Raw genomic sequence first — 8,869 nt, 5'->3', positions numbered from 1 at the left:
GGAAAGGTGAATAGCCAAAGACAAACAGTCCCATAGGGTCAAGCAGAAAGTGTAAAACTCTAGAGAGAGAGCAGTATCCTAAAACCTGAACCCTTGTGGTTCAGGCTATCCAGCAGCTCATGTGCAAATGTGACACACACCCTTTCTTGGGATCATTTTTCCTCCCAGTGTATATGCCAACTGACTCTGGTGTGATGAACTTTTGGTGAAGGAGGAAAGAAGACAATGGTTCACATTTTATAAGATGAGAAACAAAATGTTGTGAGGATCTGACCATGTAGAGAACACCATGCCTGCCAGCTGTGTCACTTGTGGCCATGGCTTTCACCACCTGACCTGTAGTTCCCTCAAATGTTGCATGAAGCAGGTACATGATCTGGATTCACCTTGACTGTTCATTGTTCCAGAGAAAAAGTTTCAGAAGAAGCTTGTAATGACACATTGTTCTGCATGAGGAAGGGATTCGGGCTGGCCATTGGGAACCCCTGAAATTGTCACTCTAGCTACCTCCCAAAGCATTTTTAAAAAGTGTGATGTATGAAGAACCCCAGGACTAGTGCACATTCAAGCATAGTGGCCATGTGTTTATTGTTAGAAGGTAAGTTGGAGAATCCAGATGACTGCGCACAAAGACAAAAGAACAAGGTAACTCTGGGAAATCCCTGTAGCTCTGAAGGTGTTTCCTGAATGTAGAGAGGGAACAAAGTTTAATGCCACCATGAAAACTAACTACACCATGACCCTCCTCAGCTCCTGCTCTATTTGAGAGGATGGAGAATCAAGGATGGTTTTATAGTTGTCCATCCTTTCCTTTTATTTCTTATTACAATTAAAAGAGAAATACATAAACATAATTAGAAATAAGCATGTTAGTGCACAGAAGTTATAATAATGTTATCTTTGACCAAGAAAAAAAAGGGTTGGACTGAGGTGTATAGGAACATTGTCTTTGTGTGCTATTGCAGGTGGCATCAACTCAGGCTAAGTGGCTATGTATTCAGAATGTTATATATAATATACATTTGAGATTTTTTTACACATTTGGGGCATGCATCCTTACTGGTGCATTAACTAACAGGCCCAATTCCAACCCCATATTGTCTTCTTGACCCAGTAATTTTCCTCAAAATAATGTTCTTCTTTGTCTCCTATATTAATCTTGCCAAGGTAAGTATTGGTAATAAGAACAAAAGTATCCTAAACATGTACAAATAGGAAAATGAGAAGGGAATCAAAAGTGTCCACTACAAAATTCAAGGAAATGAAGAAAATGCTGTGTGGGTTGAAATGAGATAAAAATAGTCTAAGAGAGAACAAAAAGCAAATGTAAAATTTCAGAAGTAATGTCATAATTATTCCAATATAAATAGTGTCAACACTCTAATGAAAAAGCAGATATCAGAATGCTTTAAAACTAAATCCAACCGTACACTGTCTACATAAAATCACTGTAGATTCAATAGAAAGGAGGTTCAAAGTGATGGACAGAAAAGGAGATGTAGACTTGTATCATAGGTAAAAATCCAACTGGTGTGGTTATACTACCATCAGACAATTATATGAGAGACAAAAATCATTGCAGGAGACAAAAAGGACATTACATATTGATACAAATTACTGTGTTAAGAATATATAATATGGAGGGGCCAGTGCCGTGGCGTAGTGGGTTAATCTTTCCACCTGCAGCACTGGCATCCCATCTGGTTCCCGGTTCTGGTCCTGGCTGCTCCACCGCCAATCCAGCTCTTTGCTCAGGCCTGGGAAAGCACTGGAAGATGGCCCAAGTCCTTGGGCCCCTGCACCCATGTGGGAGACCTGGAGGAAGCTCCTGGCTCCTGGCTTCGGATTGGTGCAGCTCTGGCCATTGCAGCCATTTGGGGAGTGAACCAATGGAGGGAAGACCTTTCTTTCCTGATTCTCCTTCTCGCTGTCTGTAACTCTGCCTCTCAAATAAAATAAATAAAATGTTTTAAAAAAGAACATACAATATGGAATAGGCATTTGGCCTATTGGTTAAGATACCAACCAGTTAGGATGCCTAAGTGCCATATGCATATACTTGGTTTCTAGTCACAGTTATGGCTACTGGTACCTGTTCTGCTAATGTAGATCACAGAGAGCAGCATGTGATGGCACAGGAACCTGGGTCCTGGCCACCAACATGGGATATAGCTGTAGAGTTCAAGCTTCTGGCTTTTGGCAAGCCTGGACCTGACTGTATTGAGTATGTGGGAAGTAAACAATCACATTGCTTTGCTCCCCATCCAGCTCACTGCTGTGCAAATAGGAAGCAGAAGATATTTGTTCAAATACCTGGGTTTTTGCCACCATTTTGAAGACCCTGATTGAGTTCTGTAGTCTTGGCTTTGGCCTGATTATGCCCAGGCTACTGTGCTGATTTGGTGATTAAATCAGAAAGTCAAAGATATCTCTCTCTTTCCCTCCCTACCACCCTCCATCTTTGCCTTTAAATAAGTACATCTTTTTAAAAATCACCAGAATCAAACTTTATTCTTTGACAAATGAACACATATTACAAACACTTAGATTACAAAGGAGAGACTCAGAATCTTAACTCAGAAATGAAACATAGACTGTTACAAACGAATGCACAGAAACAGAATTATAAGAGAAGTCTATGGAGAAGGAACTCCAAAAAACCAGATAATTAATATAGGGAGAAATTCCCTGCAAACATGAACGCCATGGAAATTCTTTACAGAATAATTATTAATCATCACAGACATAGTACAAAAATCATGGTTGAGAACAATGCCAGGGCATTCATGTTTTATGTGTAGTATACCAGAGTTAAAACACAAATTTAACTGGTTGTGATCTCTGAGTTTTGTGTTGTAGAAGCAATCAAACCTTCCTACCATGGAGGATAGAACAGAAAAAGAGGTGTTGTAGGAGAGGGGCTGCATCTTGGCCTCCCACTGCAGCCTGTAGTTCTCAGCACAGAGAAGCTATTGTAGAATTGGTCAGCTGCAGCCACCACACTCAGTCAGCAACTGAAAAAAGAATCTTATGAATGGGAAAGATATGCCCATTTCTCATTTACTATTATGAAGTTAAATACTTCTCTAACTCCAGTTTCAATAACTGAAGATAAACCTCAGTTGCCAAAAGTGGGCAATTCTGTAGTCAGATGTTTCTATGTGTTTCTTTGTGCTTATTGTTGCTGGTGCTGCAGTTGGTTATCTATGGCCTTCTCATCTCACATCAGTCAGCAGATCAACTATAGCATTGTGAGGGTAGCAGGGGGGTGCTCCTTGAGTAACTATCTTGTGAGAATGCAGTAAGTGAAATACCAGCAGAAAGATAGGAAAATAACGGGTTCTAGGATATAGAAGTGTCCTTTTTTCTTAAATAACTACAAGATACCAGGTTCTGGTGTCAGAGCAGACCACCACATTTTCAACCTGTCAGCAACAGTTTCCAACATGGCATTTCTATAGTGATCAGTGAGGTAACGTCTTTCAACTCTTTCTACTCAGAAAGATGACATTCTCAGCTCATCAGAGACCAGGACCACTTCCCAGATGTATAGAATATTCCAGATATTGGAAGCCAGATCAGACCTCAATAGAGAGATAACCTGGTCAGAGACAATGATCACTTCCTGAAATGTATGTAAGGAAGCCATTTCTCAATTCACCAGAAACCAGACTCCTGAAGAAAACATGCAAACATGAAACAAAACAACAAAGCAGGCCCCGACATAGGTGATTGATCAATCAACAGGCAATCGCTAAATAAGCTGTGTTGTCCACAACCTTATTGGAACAGTCCCTTGGATCCCCTCCTCAGCAAAACTTTACTTCTCCTTTTTCTCACACTCATTATCCAACCTGAAATAAAACCTGACTCAAACTCCTGCAACAATTTGATTCTGTAATTATTTTTTTTTTGATAGGCAGAGTAGACAGTGAGAGAGAGACAGAGAGAAAGGTCTTCTTTTGCCGTTGGTTCACCCTCCAATGACTGCTGCAGCTGGTGTGCTGCAGCTGGTGCACCGCACTGATCCGATGGCAGGAGCCAGGTACTTATCCTGGTCTCCCATGGGGTGCAGGGCCCAAGTACTTGGGCCATCCTCCACTGCACTCCCTGGCCACAGCAGAGAGCTGGCCTGGAAGAGGGGCAACTGGAACAGAATCAGGCACCCTGACCAGGACTAGAACCCAGTGTGCTGGCGCCAAAAGGCGGAGGATTAGCCTAGTGAGCCACAGTGCTGGCTTATCTTTTTCATATTCATTAAGATACTCCAAGATATTTTGCTTCTCCTTATCATACAGAAGCAAGATGGCAAATAGAATACATAAACTTATGTTCAGTAGTTACTGTTTCAGTACTTTATCTGGCTTAGAAAGGATCTAGACTCTACTCTAGAGAGAAATAATATTAAAGAAAGCTAGCCATTGTTTTCAGTAATTTCCTAGTAACTTTTTATAGCATGTACATATGGGGAGACAGAGCTACTATTATTAAGCCTATGATACTACTATTTTACTTACCAAAGATTTAAATACTCACAAGCATTTGAAAGCAATTTGTTTCCTTTATTTCTTGGAGGTTTAGAAATATATATCTATATATTTTTCATACATTAAACACAACTGTTCACATGCTAACCAAGACTAGGAATACAGGGTTACCACATGCTCACAGCACCTTCAATAATGGTCAGCTTGTAGCCTACAATAACACTCTACAAGCTCTAGTTTTTCAGAACTAAAGGAAGAACCAAGTGACTTTTACCAGGTATCATGGGGTAACCATTTATGCATGCCTTGCCAGTGAGATAGCCTGCTGTCCATGACTCAGAAACAAACAAATCATGTTTCTGATCTTTGAAACAGGATTTCATTCACTTACGGAATAAAGCAGGAAGGCCACACAGCCATCTCAACACAGCAAGTGCCAGAAAAACACCATCTCTGTGCTGGGCCATGACATTAAGACAGAAGAGTTTCCAGAAACTGAGGCCAAAGAACTAATACTTAAAACCACTGGGGAAGTGACATTTCTAGGCTCATGCTCTATAAGTGGAAATGCCACCCAAAGGTCTCTGACACACAACAGAGCAGAGCCACCATGCAGCAGAAGGCAGTGATGTTAGACACAGAAGCTGTACGGGTGGGCCAGGATCATTCAAGCACCAAAGAAATATACTCAAGCTGCTCCACACTGTTGACTCCTCCATGGTTTCCACCACCCAAACCTGTAGCTTTGCTGTCACAGGAGCCATGGTCACTAAGAAAGAAGGGCTGACTGTATGAAGGAGGCAGCCCCAGCAGATGGCCCTGCTGGCGAGGTAAGCACTGCCAATGCAGAAGCCAATGCAGCATGGCCTAGCTCCCGGCAACAGTAAATTTCCATGGCATTGTTTGCTGTGCCTCTGTCCTGCTACCTTGTTGCCTGCATGCAGGGGGCGAGGCTGCTTCCAGGAACACGAAGGGAAGTTCACACTGTCAAGTAAACCCATCGGCTCTACTCCAGGCTGCTTAGTGGGACGACAGTAACACATACATTCATCTCCACTGCTGCCGTTCCTAACCAAAAATAGGCCTGAATTATAACAGGCATTCAAAGGAACCTGCAAAGCAATAACCTGGAGGAACAAATAGCTAGAATAATATACAGGTGGACTCCTAGAAGGCAAAGCAGACCAGAGAGAAGCATGAATTTATCACTGACCCAGGTCCAAATCACCAAGAAGCCAGACAGAGATGGAACATCCCCCAGAAACTCTCCCTCCACACCCTATTTTCTACAACACATGGTTTAACGTCTATCCACAGCAGTGGACTGAGATATGTTAATTCAAGTTGTGATGTTTATAAAAAGCAAAGGAAAAAGCAGTCTGAAAATCAGAAACCAACACAGTGCTCTGATGTGCTTGTGCTTTATACTACAGAACTATTACTAGGCGTCAACTGACTACATCTGAGTGGCTTCTCATGGCCACTCTGGAAACACAACTAATGGAAACTTGTGCTATTAAAACCATGCCTACACCAGAGAGGTGGGGAAATAAATAAAATCGAGCAAATGAAGGGAAAAAGGAAACTACCTCAAGATTATCTGTTTCGGCCAGCGCCGCGGCTCACTAGGAGAATCCTCCGCCTAGCGGCGCCGGCACACCTGGTTCTAGTCCCAGTTGGGGCGCCAGATTCTGTCCCGGTTGCCCCTCTTCCAGGCCAGCTCTCTGCTGTGGCCAGGGAGTGCAGTGGAGGATGGCCCAGGTGCTTGGGCCCTGCACCCCATGGGAGACCAGGAGAAGCACCTGGCTCCTGGCTCCTGCCTTTGGATCAGTGCGGTGCGCCGGCCACAGCGTGCCGGCTGTGGCAGCCATTGGAGGGTAAACCAACGGCAAAGGAAGACCTTTCTCTCTGTCTCTCTCTCTCACTGTCCACTCTGCCTGTAAAAAAAAAAAATAAACAGATTATCTGTCTCTAATGTTAAAACGATCTCCTTAGGTTCACATTAAAATGAGTTTATGCTTTCATCCCTTCATGAATGACAGAGGGAACCTCATATAATGTTTGCAGTCAACAATGCAGAAGGGTTGGTATCCCAAAGAGCAAATGCAAATTCACAGAGAATAAAGAAATGACTGGAAAAATCAAGGATGAATAGATTTATTAATTCATTAACCAAGGCAATGTTTAAAAATAAAACTACTTTGGGCTGACGTTGTGGTATAGCAGGTTAAGCTGCCGTCTGTGATGCTGGCATCCAGTATGGGCACAAGTCCAGGACCTGACAGTTTCATCTCCCGTCCAGCTCTGGGCTAATTTGCCTGGAAAAACAGTGGCAGACGACCCAAGTGCTTGGTCCCCTGCACACATGCAGGAGACTTGGGAAAGATCTCTGGGCTCCTGACTTTGGCCTGGACCAGTCTGGGCCATTGTAGCCTTTTGGGGACTGGGCCAGTAGATCTAAGACCTCTCTGCCTTTCTCTGTAACTCTCATATAAATTTTAAAATCTTTAAGACAACTAAAAAAAGAACTAGTCACCTCTAAATCTTGAAATTTACAGTTAATATGCAGTGGAATTTGATCCTTCAACTCTCACAATAAGCAAGCTTCCTGGGTTTTTCAGTGACCATTTTTACATTCAGTGTTGCAAAGCTGACATAGAAACAGGAGCTTACCCCACATGACCTTTCCTAAGGTTCTCCATGGAGATGGGAACTCAGTTTTGCTGAGACATAAATGTGCACGACTGCACTGCTCTGCAGGATGCACCACAAAGGGGAGGACTCTCCACACCTGTCCCGTGGCTGTAGGAACCCAGGGAGTCTCCACTGTAGAGGAAGGCAGTGGAGGGCAGAGCTGGGGATCGCCTCTGGGGACCTCAGATTCAGGGAATCCCCTTCCAGGCTTCTCTCACTTCCTACTTATCTCCCAGAGCAGATGTGCACTGTGTCCCCTGCAATCCATGCCCTCAGGGAAAAGATTGCACGCTGGGAAATGAGTGAAGATAAAAGTGGAAGGGAGGCATTTAGGGTCTGTGCCACTTCACACAGGCTCCAGGATATGCATAGACTGGAGAGGCAGGACATGTGCTTCTGATGGTGTCAGAGTACCAGGGAGAGACTTAGCCGGTGCCCATATGGGATGCTGGTACTACAGGTTGTGGTTTAACCCACTACACCACAGCACTGGCCCCAACTTTTATGTATTTTTACTAGAAAATCGCTCATGGCTTCTAGGTCTCCAGCTCTATGCCATGAGTTTCTCTTTTCTGACTTTCCTCACAATGGGCCTGCGGTTATGGGTTTTCAGGAAGTAGATCTCAACAGTAATATATTGCCCGTGGCCCTGGACAGCAGACAAAGATTGAAGCTCTGGATATTTCTGGTGCAGACCTGCTCTTCACTGATGGGTCTGCAGCTGTGGCCTTGAATGGCGGGACGGTGAAACAGGCTCCCTCAGACTCCTTTTCTTTTTTCTTTTTAAATTAATTTTTTTCTCTTCCTTCCTTCCTTCCCTCCCTCCCTCCCTCTTTCTTTCTTGAGCTACAGTGACAGAGGGAGAGACAGATCTTCCATCTGCTGGTTCACTCCCCAAATGGCGACAATGGTGGGGCGGCCCAAGCTGAAGCCAGGAGCCTGGAACTCCCCCAGTGTCGTTCATGGGCGTGGCACGGGTGCAAGACTCTGTCCGCCACCCAAGGCTTTCCCAGGCACATCAGCGGGGAACTGGATTGGGAGTGCAGTAGCTTGATCTAAGCAGCGCCCATAGGGAATGCCGGCGTTGTAGGCAGCCACTTAAGCCGCTGTGCCGCAACACCTGACGCCCGAAGCCTCTGTTGGCCCTGTAAGAAGGACGGTGCACTGCTCGTGTGCATTCCACTTTCATTCCGGCCTGTGGATTCCACACAAGCGCCGTCTCCCACCACGCGTCGTGAGTGTCCACGCATCTGTGACAGATGTCCTGTCGTGCTCTGCACTCCACACTCTAGGGCTCCATCGTTCTGAGGACAACGTGTGTGTGTGTGTGTGTGTGTGTGTGCGTGTGTGTGTGTGCGCGCCCGCGGGGATCGCTGGGAGATGGAGTCCTTTGAAGCTTGCCGCTGGAGATGGAGTCTGAGGCGAGCGCCTGCAAGGTGTTCTGGGAGAAGCGGTCCTCTGACGTGAGCATCCTGCTAGGAACTCTGGGAGATGGAGTCTGAGGCTGGCGCTCACAGGACCCTGGAAAGTTAGTCTGAGATGAGCGCCCGCGAGGTGTTCAGGCAGACGTGGCCCTCTGACGCACAGTGAGCGCGGGGACCTCTGGGAGATGGAGTCTGAAGCGGGAGACCACAGTGCATTCTGGGAGACGCGGTCCTCTGACGTCTGATGCCCGCGGGGAACCCTGG

The sequence above is a fragment of the Oryctolagus cuniculus genome, chromosome 19 (assembly GCF_051225735.1).
Source record: "Oryctolagus cuniculus isolate XC-2025 breed Fujian yellow rabbit chromosome 19, ASM5122573v1, whole genome shotgun sequence".
Lineage (NCBI taxonomy): Eukaryota > Metazoa > Chordata > Mammalia > Lagomorpha > Leporidae > Oryctolagus > Oryctolagus cuniculus.
Note: the sequence above shows the minus strand (reverse complement) of the source record.